The sequence below is a fragment of the Danaus plexippus genome, chromosome 27 (genome assembly GCF_018135715.1).
Source record: "Danaus plexippus chromosome 27, MEX_DaPlex, whole genome shotgun sequence".
NCBI classification, from domain to species: Eukaryota; Metazoa; Arthropoda; class Insecta; order Lepidoptera; family Nymphalidae; genus Danaus; species Danaus plexippus.
The window spans coordinates 1,630,658-1,645,379 of NC_083555.1; the positions used below are offsets into that span (position 1 = coordinate 1,630,658).

The 14,722-nt window shown below is 29.1% G+C and overlaps 1 protein-coding gene across 3 annotated transcripts in view; it reads left to right on the forward strand.

Moving 5' to 3' along the window:
• The window catches only part of LOC116775525 (nephrin-like), a 149,216-nt gene that overhangs the window by 18,442 nt on the left and 116,052 nt on the right, over positions 1 to 14,722 (forward strand). The window lies entirely within an intron of this gene.

Sequence of the window (14,722 nt, forward strand, 5' to 3'; positions counted from 1 at the left end):
TTCTATTTCTGTCGTTTTAATATTAAATTGAACTGGAAAATTCACACGGAATCCGTAGAAAGTTTACAGCGTAACAATCAAGTTATGTAGGAACTTTCGTTGTCATAAATAAATAAAAATATCTATTAAAATTGAGTGACCATCAGCTATAAAATATAGCTAATCACCAAATGAGTTTAAATCTATTCAAAACTTTTCCTCTGCCGAGCTTTTAACGGTCTTTCGTGTAAGCCTATATTTTGTTAATGTTTAAATAACGATTATAAAAGATAATTTTTGTTCATAACTTAACGGCTTTTTGTTTATTTTAAATATTTTTTAATAATATTAAACCTATCACAACAACACAACATTGTATAACTTTTTGTATTCCTTCTGGTCTCTATGCACAGGTGGAACCCACCTCTATAGAAATATTTCCAGAAGTAAAATAAATAAATAAATAAATAAATATCACTGCAAGAATTTTTTTGAAATTTGTCAAATAAAATTAGACAGCTTAACTCTTTGTTAGTCCTTCACAAAAATATATATATATTAAAGTTTTTTTTTTAACATAAAATAATACATTCAACTTAATATACAATAAATAAATAGTTATTTTTAAAGCCGATTTCGTGCCTTTATTCAATTGTAGGCTGCGTTTAAATTTAAATCGGAAAGCATACCGTTTTATTTGAATGGTTGATATAAAAAAATATTTTTAATATTCCGGACAATACTTCAATGGATTTATTTTGTTTGACTTTTGAAAATTTTAAAGAAAATGTCAATTGTCTTTCTTTCCATGCATTGTCGCTTTGATTCAACTAAGAGGGGCATGGATGAATATTTTAACTATATAAATATATTTTTTTTTCTATGTTACAAAACTTCAGTACGTTTTTCTACTTCAAACACGAAGGCCACTTAAGTTTTTCTTTGTGGTAACGCGTATATTTTTTTGGTCAAATTTAAATTTTGTTACCATTAGCTAATGTTTTCAATATATCACTTAGATGTCATGTTTATATAAATAGACGGATAAACATGCTTAGACAATATAAAACAAAAATAAATATCGTAATATGGAATAGTGAAAAGGTCGCATCTATTCATGTAATCATTTTGTTGTTCTTAAAAAAAATCTTAGAAAATTGAATTATTTATTTCCATATTTTAATGCAGTGAATTCTTCAAAAAAGTTTTAAAATAACGATAAGATTTTAAACTAGGTTTATCGCACAGATGGTCTGAAATTTTCTCGCGGATAGGGGTCGATTGAAATTTTTTATCATCTCTGAATTAGTTCTCCCAAATTTCTTAGTATTCCTGTTCATGATTATGTCCATATGAAAAATCGTCTGATTTGTCTAGTAAAGTATGCGCATATTCATAAAAATAACATATTGCAATTAACTTAATGTATGTGGTAAAATATTACGCCTTCTCTTTATTTCTTAACTTTGAAATTACTCGGTATTCATACAGACTGAAGCAAAATAAGCCGTCTCAGCATATTTTTTTATTTGTTTATTTCATATTATCTATATATAATAATATTTTATATTTTCAATATCTTTTAGCTGAGTAATATTTTAAATTCACTATTATTGAGACTATAATCGTTCAGCAGTAAAAAAACTATTGTTATTTTTTTCTATTCAGTCTATATACTCGTACAATACTCCATGCATAATGCGATTGATTCTTTAAATACCCTAAGACTTTTAACATATGTAACAAAATTACAAAATACAGCCAATTAATACTTATAAATAATTCCTATTTATGACTTATATTTAAAAGGTAATAGAGCTTAAAATATCAAAGGCCGCAGAACAGAATCAGCGCGGGGACATTAGGCGACGTCCTGCCCATTAAGCAATCTAAATTATTCCGGGACATTCGCGAACAATACTTCGCATCCTTTAGTTCGGACTAGTGCGATCCTGTTAAGTTTTAAGGACTCGGACCTTCAATGGATTTTGCTCTGTAATGTGGTATATTAGGACCTTTTGTTAGTCGTGTTATTTCCGGGAACGAGCAAGTTTAACATAAATCTTCATGATTTTGATTCTAACAAAAACCATCCAACTATTAATATTATGAATGGAATTTTAATATATTATATACGTAACTTATTCAGCAAAACTATTGTAATGAATAGGATATTTTTATTAACATAAAGCTATATAATATATATCACTAAGTACATCATCATCAGCCTATAGGAGCCCACTGCTGAGCAAAGGCCTCTTCTCACACGGAGAAGGTTAGAGCATTAATCACCACGCTTGCTCAAGACGGGTTGGCGATTTCTTATAATTTGAAATTATAAGACCAGGTTTGTCTGTCTGTCAGTGGTCTGTCTGTCAGTGGTGTCTAAATACTCTTAGAAAGTACATATGATTCGGAAAAGATCACATTGGTACTTGGCAGATTTCGAACCCGCGCCCACACGTATGAGAGGCGGGCCTTTTAACCTCTAGGCCACCACGACTTACTTACTCACTAAGTACATTACATAACAATGACTTAAACTTTGTATTCAATTGTACTGTTCATACAAACTAAGACTCAAATAATCTGGTACTGAAAATCTGAAAGCACTTGTTAGTATAAGTTTGTCTCGTAAATTTATTAGTACAAACACAATTTAAAGTCAAGATAAACCTGGCGATATAAAAAGGCCAAATTTCTCATAATCCATGCCATGTTTTCACAAATAATATTTTCCAATAAATTTCTTATCTTCACGAACAGCGTCGTTAAAATTCGAGACATATTCTGTCAATTCTTAATACCTTCATAAATTGAGCAAAATCTTCTCATAAGAGATTTGTCTTTAATCTCAAATGTTTAAACATATTACATGTTGTGGAAGTAATTAGATTACAATTAACAATTTTGTTTGGACTGTTTACTAATTGTCGCTTTAATTAAGTTACAAAATTCGAATCTAAATAAGTATATTATATAATATATATATATATTATTCGTTATGTTTTACGTGTTTTACCACGAACCTTAATGAATATATCTGTCAATAGAACTTGAAAAACTATTTTCGTGTTAGTGGACAGGCAAAATATCCTCACGCCATACACTACACAATATGAGAGTGTAGAATTTAATTAAATATAACATTTATTTTTGTCTTCATAAGATACGTAATTAAAATTTTGATTAGGCTTTTTAGTGGGGTGGGAAATGCTATATGCCCAAACATTAATGTCTTACGCGAGAAAATCTTGTCGACTCCTTGTTGATCGAATATTTTAGCAAACCAGTGGTTCTCCAAGTGCACTTGAAGGTTTTTCTTGCAGGTCAAGTGGCTCGTCGTTAGTGGGAGCAAAGGTTGTTTTATTTTAAAGGAATATTTTAATCAGAATATGTTTGAAAATTTGTTCCACTATATCACCATTGAACTAACCCACTAAACCGCATTGCAGTTACGTTGTGTGTTATTCTCCTAGCCTTTTCATCCTTTAATTATGGGTCTAGCCGTGGATAATTACAGGAGCTTAGTTTTCACCTATTAAAGCGAAAAATCATTAAATTAATATGAACCTTGTATTACATAAGGTTAACCTTATAATTCAATTTCAATAGGAACCATTTACGGTTCCAGTGAACATGCAGATTAGAGTAAAATACATTTCCGTTTAATTTTATATTGTACCGCATAGTGACTGCGCTGCTCGTACAGATTCAAATGATATTTAGAATATAATGGATATTTAAATCACATAAAATAGATTTATAAAAGGTCCGAATAAAATTAGTCGTTTAGTTTAACTGTAACATAAATTTGTTAGAGTCTCAGAATTCAATAATTTAATTTAGTAATTTTATTTAACTTTGTCGATTTTAAGATGTCGAGCTTTAAGATTGAAATGTGTTGATTAGGTTTCGGTATAGACCCTTGCATAACCTAGTAACGCTGCTGAATCTGAAGTGAGGTATAACACGTAGAACAGAAAAACATTCTGGACCGATTTATTTGGAGAGTACTTCTGTAGGGATTCCTGTGAGACAATTAATTTCTATGACATAAAAATATAAAAGTTTTTTAAACTTTAATGATTTAAAGAAAATGATAATCAATATACACTGAAAGGCCTTAATTAAATGCCAAACAATCACTTGTTTAATACAAAAACTATTTTAACAAACCTTTTTATAGAAACACGTTGATATACCTTTAACGCGGCTTACCCTAATTATATACTACGTACAACTATTAACGATGTATAATAGAAAATAATAAGTTATATTAACTGTCACCCTTCATACTTTATCCATAATTAATAAGAGAATATCACCGTATGTTTAAAACTATACGCCTAATACAAAATTATTCGATAAAAAAGAAAGTTATATGTATTTTAAATAATTCATATATTGTCTCATACTATAATTACGTTACGTTAAAATAAATAATATATATCGGATTTATTACAAATTCATTATTTTAAAGACAGGACGCCAGCCTCGCTGACGTCACTAATGTCACTTGTTTCAGTACGTTCCAAATATTTTAAAATGAAACTTCAATTCTTCTAAATGTTCTTGTATTTCTCGAAGGTTCTTCATAATCACATTCTTTATGATCCGCACTAGCTGAACTCTGCAGTCCGCTGTCGTGCGTCCAGACGTCATATTTATACCAGAATTCAAACATAGATCTATTCTCTTTGATTTCGTTTTACTTTTAACAATAGTAACGACGACCAATGAATTGTTATAGTAATTGATGCCAGCCTTGAGTTATTTTCATGTTGCATCCGTCATTGAAGCTGTTTGCGCCGATATGTACTATAAAATAAGGGAATTGTCAGTTCGAACTTGTAAGTCGTGTCTTTAATAGAATAACGGAAATTATAAAACGTATTCAATAGCATTAAAACAAATGCATTGAAACACGAACGGTATTAGCGCAAAGATTTTATCAACGTATATATAAGAAAATTAAAGTTCAAAGAAATTGTTTGGAGGCAACGTGCAATGTATTGCAAAATGGAAAATTGATGTGACATACTAATGTTTGGGTTGATTTTTTTTTTTTATTTATTACTCGAGCAATTATTTTTATTAATCTATATTGGCCTTTTTATAATCATATATAATATCCTTATTGTATTTGAATAAAAATTAATTGGTTTGAACTTTGTATTCTTAACAAAAAAATATTTTTAATTTATATGATTCAAAGCTTCATATAACATTATCTTTGTTATAGGAATACATAATTGATGTATTTTAAACTATAGTTTATAAAAATTGTATTTCTGTCATATGACATACAGATTTGAAATAAACTTAAAACATTACGTCTAAAACATAACCATCCAATATCACATACGAAATAAGACACGTAAAAATTTATAATCTTTAAGTACATTTTAATGTCACAGCAATAACTGTTGTACATTTTTAATGTACACACATAATATCAAATTGTACATAAGCGTGACACGGGACTGCAATAAACCCGTCACCGATAATAAATGTCACGTTACAGATCTAAAACAAAGACCTTTGGGCATTATTGTATTAAAATGTTAAATCGCTATTTCAGTATTAACCTATATACAATATTTAATAACTAAAAATTAATGAAAACGCTCATACGTTCAGTATTCAATTTGACACCAATTTTTAAGGTCCTCAACATTAAGTACAATTGAGTTATATATATATATATATGAATACTTTATTTTGAATATACAGATAACTTACTCTAAAGCAGAGGTTTAATTAATAAGAGTAGTCCCAAGAACCGCAAACCGGAGTGGATATGTTAAAATGTTGCCACATTATCGTATTTCAAGACACTATTTCCTTATCAGAAGTCGTAATTGAATGTATTTGTTATCTCCGATGTTACTGAAAATCGTTCTTGCAATCACAGGGAGGGTTGCTAACCAAAATCGTTAACATTTATGTCACCGAAGTGTCGATGTTTATCATTTATTTGTTTCATTATATTTTAAATAGGTTAAAACATTAATGGATAACACATTCAGAGTACGGAACGGTTCACTCGAAATTTATTTCGTATCAATTATATAGGCTCAATGATTTCCATTGAAGTAATGCTTTAGATTATAAAACAATTTCATAATTTAACGTAAAAGCGATTTTGAACAAGATACTTGTAGATTTTATATTTCAAAAGAGGCTTTATATATACATCTGTTAGAACGTTAAGACGATGGAATATAATATTAAGTTCAAATTAGATACTGTAAAATTTCAAGAATATATATTCTAATCAGTCTCCAAAGAAAATAATAATAAGGTAGCAAAAATATATTTATACATTATGAATTATAGTCATTAAATTCGTGATACATCTTGGTAAAAGCTTGATTAAATTATTTAATGCCATGTGAGTGGTTACAATAACTGAAAATTGACTTATCTTCATTGGAATTAGTTTCAGAAAAGTCTCATAGCGTTGACACACCTGGGTCCGTGAAAATGTATCCGATCTGTCCGAAACATTTTTATTCACCTAAAAAACCAGACTAAGTATTTTAGAAAAAACTATTTCGAATCTTGTTTATATTATTCATAATTTAATATGTGTTACGTGACCCTTGCAATATCTACTTCAAATACAACTGTATACAATAAAACTTTGTTGGAAATAACATTATTAATAAGGGAATTCAGAACCAAAATCAGCGAGCTATTTAAATTTAAAATGATACTCTTATACACTGTCTTTCCTGGGATACAGAATTCACGAAGAGCATACGCCAATTTTGTTCCTTTTCATTCTTGCTCGCCTTATATTTTTTTATTCGGACATATATAAAATTAATTTCAAATGTTTCACGTAGCGATTATATAAAAAAGGTCGAAACCTTTTTTTTGTCATAGAACAAGTTTTTTGTGTCCTTTAAATCCGAATTTTAATTAAACGGAAAAATTTAATCTCCACAAGTTTTTGGGCCAAAAATGTTCCACTGCGCGACATTGTAAAAAAAAAATGCGTTCTAAATTACGATTGAATGAAAAATATACGAGCGAAACAAAAACTTCTGTTCTGTTCTCTGTTTACCTTTCAGGTTACAGTAGAAGATACTGAAATTAGTATGTATATTGTCAGTTATATATATGAAAAGATAATGAGTAAAATTAATTAAAAAAAGTTAGTCAGGGATATTAATTCTATCGTCGTATCGTAGGTTTACCGCAAGTTTGCATCGTCAGACTTTATACTGAGCGTTTAAAGTTAATTACTATAGTTTTAATGTAGGCTACTGAATGAGAAAAAGGAAACTATTCATGTATACTGTGACTGTACAATCTCGTGTAATCACACTGAACTTTAATGTTACATTTAAATGTTTCAGCAGAATTTTTTTTTTATAAATTTAATGTTATATTATTTTTATATTTATAAATGATAAATTTAAAGCCATCAGTTTTAGTTAAGGCACAGACTATATAAAGAAAGTAGTATGGACTTCATGCAGAATACCTTTTAATATCATTAATATGTGCTTGTCATATTAATTTATCTGCATTACATTGGAAGGGAATGGCAAATTTTCGTGTAAACTTTTCTATTTATAAAGTACTAAAATAACACATGAATGATATTGATGTGTTAAACAATTTCCTTTCCAGCACATTTAGTGTTATTAAATTTATGAAATATTCAAATAAATTTTCGTTTCAAAACCATAAATTTGTTCAATGATGTTATTATAAAATATGGTTTGTATTAACTTGTAGCTCAACAAAATTATTCTTTTTAACTCTACTATCGTAAATAATACGTACACGCTAGTATCTAATGGTGTAAAAATAAAGTAAAATATTATATATATAATATATATATCTATATATAATAACCCGGCACATTTATGTTTCCAAGAAGAGGGTACAAATTTAAACCCACAACGCTGCCCAATGCGGGTTGAAAGCTATTTTGTATCGTTATTATTACATAAGATTACTTTATGATCGTAACTAGTTGGGGTGGCATAATTTGCAGTCTATTAATTCAGAATTTACTCCTTGATACAACTTGAATATAGAAAAACATATTATATAATATTACTTATGAACCTCGGAAGGACTACAAAGAAGTTTCTTTAAATCTGCCGGGATATTTTTTTATTAACTTAATTTCTCATGACAGGACAGTGAAAGTCGCCAAAGTAAAAAAAAATATTAAGTCTACTGAATCCATATTATTTATTTTTGAAAAAAACATAGAAGATAAAGGCAAAGCGCGGTTAAAAACTTGTGTTCACATACAGCAATTCCTACTCGCAACTTCGTAATCAGTTACAAATCTTAATCTCAAAATCCCTTTTATTAAGCAAGGTAAACGAGGAAATTCTAGGAAATAATTAAAACGGAAATTGTTTAGAAACCTGCAATTAAAACTGTTTAGCTCAAGTTTAACGGATCAGGGTTAAATTACTGAACTACAAAGAAGTCTCTTACATTATGCAACGCTGGCAACGTGATTTAAATACAATGACTTCATTAAAACAGGCATTAAATCAGTTAAATAAGTCCTACGGGTAACCCATTCGGATGTTTTATGGCGGACCTGTAACAAAAAACCACAAAACGATTTTGGTTTTCAAAACTTTCGATCGTATTTATTAAAGTTTGTGTGAATACTATAAAGTTAACTGGTGCGTTCAAATTTAAGTGTTAATGAACGACGTTTATAAAAATATCAAGGGTGTTGTGTATTTTTTAATTCTGTATTAAAAATGTTCCCAGCTTCAGACTAGCTGTTAGTTTACTCATATTATTGTTATAGGTCTGTTTTGGTATTAAATATGGTCTATTTAACGCTGCGATTATAGTCAAATTTAAGACAAAAATAATGGACAAATATAAATGAGATGACTATGTATATGAGGATTTAAATTATCACAAGCAATGTTACTAATATTAAAACTGGTGTTCTCTTGGGTAAGGATAAGTGAATGACTGTTTTTTTATCTTATTTTCCAAATGAAACAAGTTTTGCCAGATATTATTGCGGTTTTAAAAATGCAAAAATGATTTTAAAGGTCAGATCTGCTTATAAAATATCTTTGCAGCAAACTAATGTATAGTTTACTTGCCAGTGTTAACTTGATAACGAATTCTTCAAGAACTAATTCATTTAATTAGTCGTTCAAGAAAATCATGCACTTTTCAATTTATAATTGATACTTGAAGTATATGAAACAAAGGCATCTACTACGTGTATAGTGTTAGTGAAGCCTAGGGAAAGTTGTTATACATTAGCTGTGATATAATGACTTCTTTAGGTATGAATGCAAGATGGCATAATAAAGACCAATTTAATGCGGACACCTATAATATAGAGAATGCATTTGACCAATTAAGTTACTTTTCAGCAACCGTGATCACGGGCAGACGAGATGTGTTTTTTTACAAAAATAAACCACGAGTAGTATATCCGAATAATATTAGATTCATTTAAATTATTAAAACGTTTCTTATTGAAATGAGATTTGATGTAGGAGAAATGGTAATGTTCGGTGGAAATTCGTGACTGGCTTTTCAATTCTCGTGACCAATTCCTTTTTCCGATTTGAACAAAATTTATTGGACCGCAACTATGCAATACTACCCAAAGACCGAAACAATAATCATATTTATCTGAAACTACTAAATATCAAAAAATTACAAAAAAGACACGAGCGTTAAAATACGGACGTTTACTATATAAAAAAATCTGTTGAAAAAAAGCGAATGAAGGCGTAAAAAATTGAAAATAATGTGTTGTCCACACATACACACTACATAATATAAATAGCATCTCTCAATTTATGTTTCTATATATCTTGACCCAAAACACCAACATAAATTTGAAGAGTTACATTAAAGGTAAGCAGCTCTTCATATGTGGCCCATTTTGTCTCGCCTCGACCCAGTTATGCTTGCAGGTGAATAATCAAAAAAAAAACTAAATACTACTCTTTATAATTTAAAAGCACGCTACAATGTACGTTACGTGTTAATAAAAGGCTGAGGTAAAAATTATTTTCATTGTAGTATTTTAAACAACGTCTGTTTTCATAGGAGATATTTTTTTTTTATTCTAATACACAGTCATGTTTTGTCTTTCTTGTAACTGCTACGGAACACAGTAAGTCTACTTACATAGAGTTTAATCAAGTCAGAAGTTTCTGTATAAATAAAATGAATTGTCTGTCTGAAAACTGTGAAATTAATTCTCTGTACTATTTAAGATATTACGTTCCATAAGAATACTCATGTTATACGGAGAAGTTAAATTTAATTTTACTATAATTGAATTCAAAATAAGAAAGTGCCTGTTAAAAGCAAGCCCTCAATAAACTTATTTGTAGTAGTCAGGCGAAAGATATAATTATTAAGCAAATTTAAGTTATTACGTTATTAAATTATTAAGAAGACATGTTACTTTATCATAACCAGTACAACCGTGTTTCCACTATGACTTAATTTGCATTCGTAATGCACCCGATCACAGCAATTTTCATATTAATTCACTCAGCGACATTTTATGAGAAATATGACATTACAGTGACCTCTGTCTTTTTGTTTTTATTGATTGATTGACTTGAATTATGCTTATATAATAATATATATTTAATTTTTTATTTTTAGACAATTTGTCTATTATGATGTTTTAATTCACTTTCAATCAATTTTTTTTTTCTACAGTGATTTATAGGATTCCAATAATATTATTTATTGTTATTTCAAAAGCTTTAAACTGTCTCAATAATTTTTTAAAGATTTTCAAAATTATTTTTTAAAGTTAAACTCTTAAGCAGTTTTTGTGAAAGTTCGGCGTGAATTTCCTCTCAGTACGCCGAACCTAATTGGAACCAAAAATCATTAGTTTCGATGGCTTTTGCTTCAAAAATTGTTCTTAAAAATATTCAGACCCATTCCGAACTCATGACTTCATTCAGTGCTCTCGAAAACAGGAAAAGACTTTTCATGGAATCGTTTTTTTAACAACATAAAGATGAAGAGGTAGAAACAATATTTAAATTTCAGCAAAAATAACAGGCGTCGATCATCCTTTGCATTATCTCCAAAGAAAACCTCGTATTTCACCACCAATCTCTGTAATCTAAAAAGGTCCGAGATTCCTCACATCCTTTATATTCAGATAGTGATAGCCCAATCGATTTATTTACGCTCGAGGGCTGACACGTGACTTGTAGAAATACTTTACGAAGGTCTTACCGGAAAATTTTACGTTGTTGTTATAAAATTATATTATAACTTCAGTTGTAAAGTTATACTTTTAATATGCCATAAACATGGCAGACATAATCCTGCTATAATGAAGGAATGGTATTTGAATTAAGTGAAGGTTTTATTATAGCGAATAACTTTTTTGACAAGTATTGTGAATTTAGAAAAAAACAACTTAATAATGATAGCTTCACGCTTAGAACGCATAAATAAGCAAAAGAAAATGGCTTAAGGCTGTTTGCATAGACAGTATTGTACTAATTGTATTGAATTTAAAAATTTATGGGCAATCAAAAAATTCTTTGAATTAATTGAAAACTTGCGTTTTAATTCTTGTATGCTTTACGTCTAAAGTCCACTCTTTCTACGTACTAATTTGTGTCTGACGTGCGATGAAGTAAATTACTATCTTATATCTTATTTCGTTTATGAATCATCTAGAAAAGGTATAAATTTAAACCGTATGCGTTCGAGCACCACGCATACTCCTCTCGATCTGTCTCTATTTATAGACAACAACAACATTTTATAAAAACCTATAAACACAAGACATGCCATGACACAGTCACATGTATGAAATACTAAATTTATGAAGCCTATGTCACCTGACTGTTTTGTCAGGGATTTCAAACAAAGATTCCTGTTTCGTTACTCTCCGTATATAGCTTTTAAATGTCAGTTATAATAAACAAATTTCCTATGATTTTTATAGCATAAATAGTTCTCGATTCAACGCAATAAAAGTCAGTCAGCTAGCAAATAATGCTGCTTTTGAAACTCAAATGCATGCTTTGAAATTAACGGGAATGTTTTCTGGGTAAATCATAACGTATGCATGAGGCCTGATTAAAAGAGTATCTTTTTAAGTTTTCCATATAGAAACGGATGCTATGGAGGGACTTGTCAAAGTAGTAAGTCAAGACTGAGTGCTCAAGCCTATTTTATACTAAATATTTAGGAGAAGAGTACGAGTAATTTATCAGTTACATTCAACGCTATATTTTTCGTGAGTACACCTTTCATCACGTTCTCTCTTGATCACGGTTACTTTAAAGTAACAAAAACATCAGGACGTATGTAGATAAAATTTTTGTTTTAGAAAAACTTTAAAATTGTTATTCAAAAATAAAATAACAGAATAATATAAAAAAAATTGCAAAGTTTTTTTAATTAAGTATAATTGATTATATAACATTATAAATAGCGTTTTAAGATGAGATTAAAACATTAAAATTGATACAGTATAATGCTGTAATATTAATTTAAAATATACATAAAATTTCTGAAGCTAAAACGAAGTTGAGGAAGCAAGGTGGAAATTTTTTTGTTAAATTTCTCAAATTATTACCTCCCAGCAAAAGTACAGCAGTTATTATTTAATAGTATTATTATAATATGTCTGTTCTATAACATCAACTGGCGTATTAGACAAATATTACACTTATGTATACAGTACTGTTGACACGGGATTTCCTGTTCGTCTATCGCGGATGTCCTTTAGCACATTACATTATGGCGCATTACTTGGTATTATAATTCTAGTAACTAACTTGAATATTCATAGATAGCTTCGATTACGTATAAATCTAAATTCATTCGTTTTAAACTTTGTTTTTGCAGGCTCGTACAAAGTTAAGTAACAAAATATTAATGTATCTTTGTTTTGTTTGTATGCTTAACTAATTGTGTGAGTAAAATTTTTAAAATGTTTTTATCTACGTCCTTTAAATAACAATAGGAAGTCGTGAGTTATACAGCCGTTATTCAAAAGCTTGTTCTCCATTATTGCTCTATTGTTGAAAATCAATTTGAAGAAAAAACTATTGGCAATTTTCCAGCAAAACTTTCAATATTGAAGTTTGAACTTACGTTATTTACGAGCATGTAACTGGGCTTTAAGTATAGTTTCTTGCTAATTTGTTTTTGATTATATATATATATTATCAGTACACATAAAATAAAAAAAATGCTACATTTATACCTTTATATAGTAATTGCGAAAGCTTTAAATATCTGATGCTCTCGTGATTGATCCGTTGTTACAATTCCGGTGGGTTTATTACGTAATTTAAAGCCTATCAAAGGAAACTACATTAAGATAAAAGTAAGATAAAAAGGATGGCTGAACTGTTTCTGCGTACTGTTTACATTTCTTTTGAAGTTTATTTAATTCTATTCGTATGTATGAGTCGTTAGTGATGTTGTTTGTTCGCCAGCTGTCTGAATAAATGTAAACATTAAAACAACAACTAAAAATACATTTTGTAAAACAAACAAAAAAAAAAAACAAAAATACTACCCTTGACAATAGGACTTATCTTCTACGTTAATATTCAAAATATTTTATTTAATTAAAATTATCTTTTACCTTAGTAACTATATATCATTTAAATGAAACTAGTATTTTCGGATGAACTACGCGTGAATTATTTTTGTAAAAAACTACATACTCCCGACGTTTCGGTTACTTTTTAGCAACCGTGGTCACGGGCAGACGAGACTATATATCAGTTGGATATTAGTAACTTTTTAAGATTTGTATTTTAATGTGCCAAAGATTAAGTAATTTATCAGTGCAGATCAAAATCCTTCACCTTATTATGAATATTTACTTATATATATATATTTTTTTTATATAATCAGCATATTAAAGGCAAAAAAAAATTTTCGAGGCAAAGTCAAATTGAACCCGCGGTCTTTAGGTATTAAGTGACAATTAAGTGTTATCTTATTATGTAAAAATATTAAGTCAAAATAGCATATCAATTTAATAGGATAACAAGAGAAAAATATGACAGGTGCAAAAGCAGTAATAATGTTAGTCCTTACTCTGGCAAACGGTACACTTGTAGAAAGAAGCACTTGCAAGCATCCGTGCACACGATTTCATTGATTTATAGAGCACTTTATGGAAATGCTTCTAGTAATGTTTTAGAACTCGCACATACCCCGTAATGCGTTTAACATAAAATAAAAATTCATAATTTACATTTAAGTGATACTGTTTCCTGACAAATTCTGAATTATTTATTTTGCTTGTGTATATGAGAAGTCGAGGAGAAATAATCAGACAGTAAAAAGAAAATAAGTGGCATGTTAAATAAAACTAGCTATTTATCTTGATTATAACAGCCAGTACTGATTCGCTTCGATGCGTACATAATAAGCATGTTCGGTAAATGTTGAATTAGCGAAACAGCTAGACAAAGGTCTGTTTTCCAATTACGGGAGAGGATTTCAATCTCGCGTCTAAACCCAGTGCGGGTTTGTGGCAAGAATTTATTTGAATAATTGAAATAAACCGATATATAAAAATATTTTCTTCATCCCTATATATGAGCTAGTTTTATTTTAAGCAAAATAAATTTTTCACTCTTGTAATAAAATAAGGATACTGTTTAGTTTAATTGATTAATTTTTGAATGTCAAAAAATATATCCTTCAATATTTTAATTCTCATTTTCATCAGTTACGTACTTGAAAATAATTG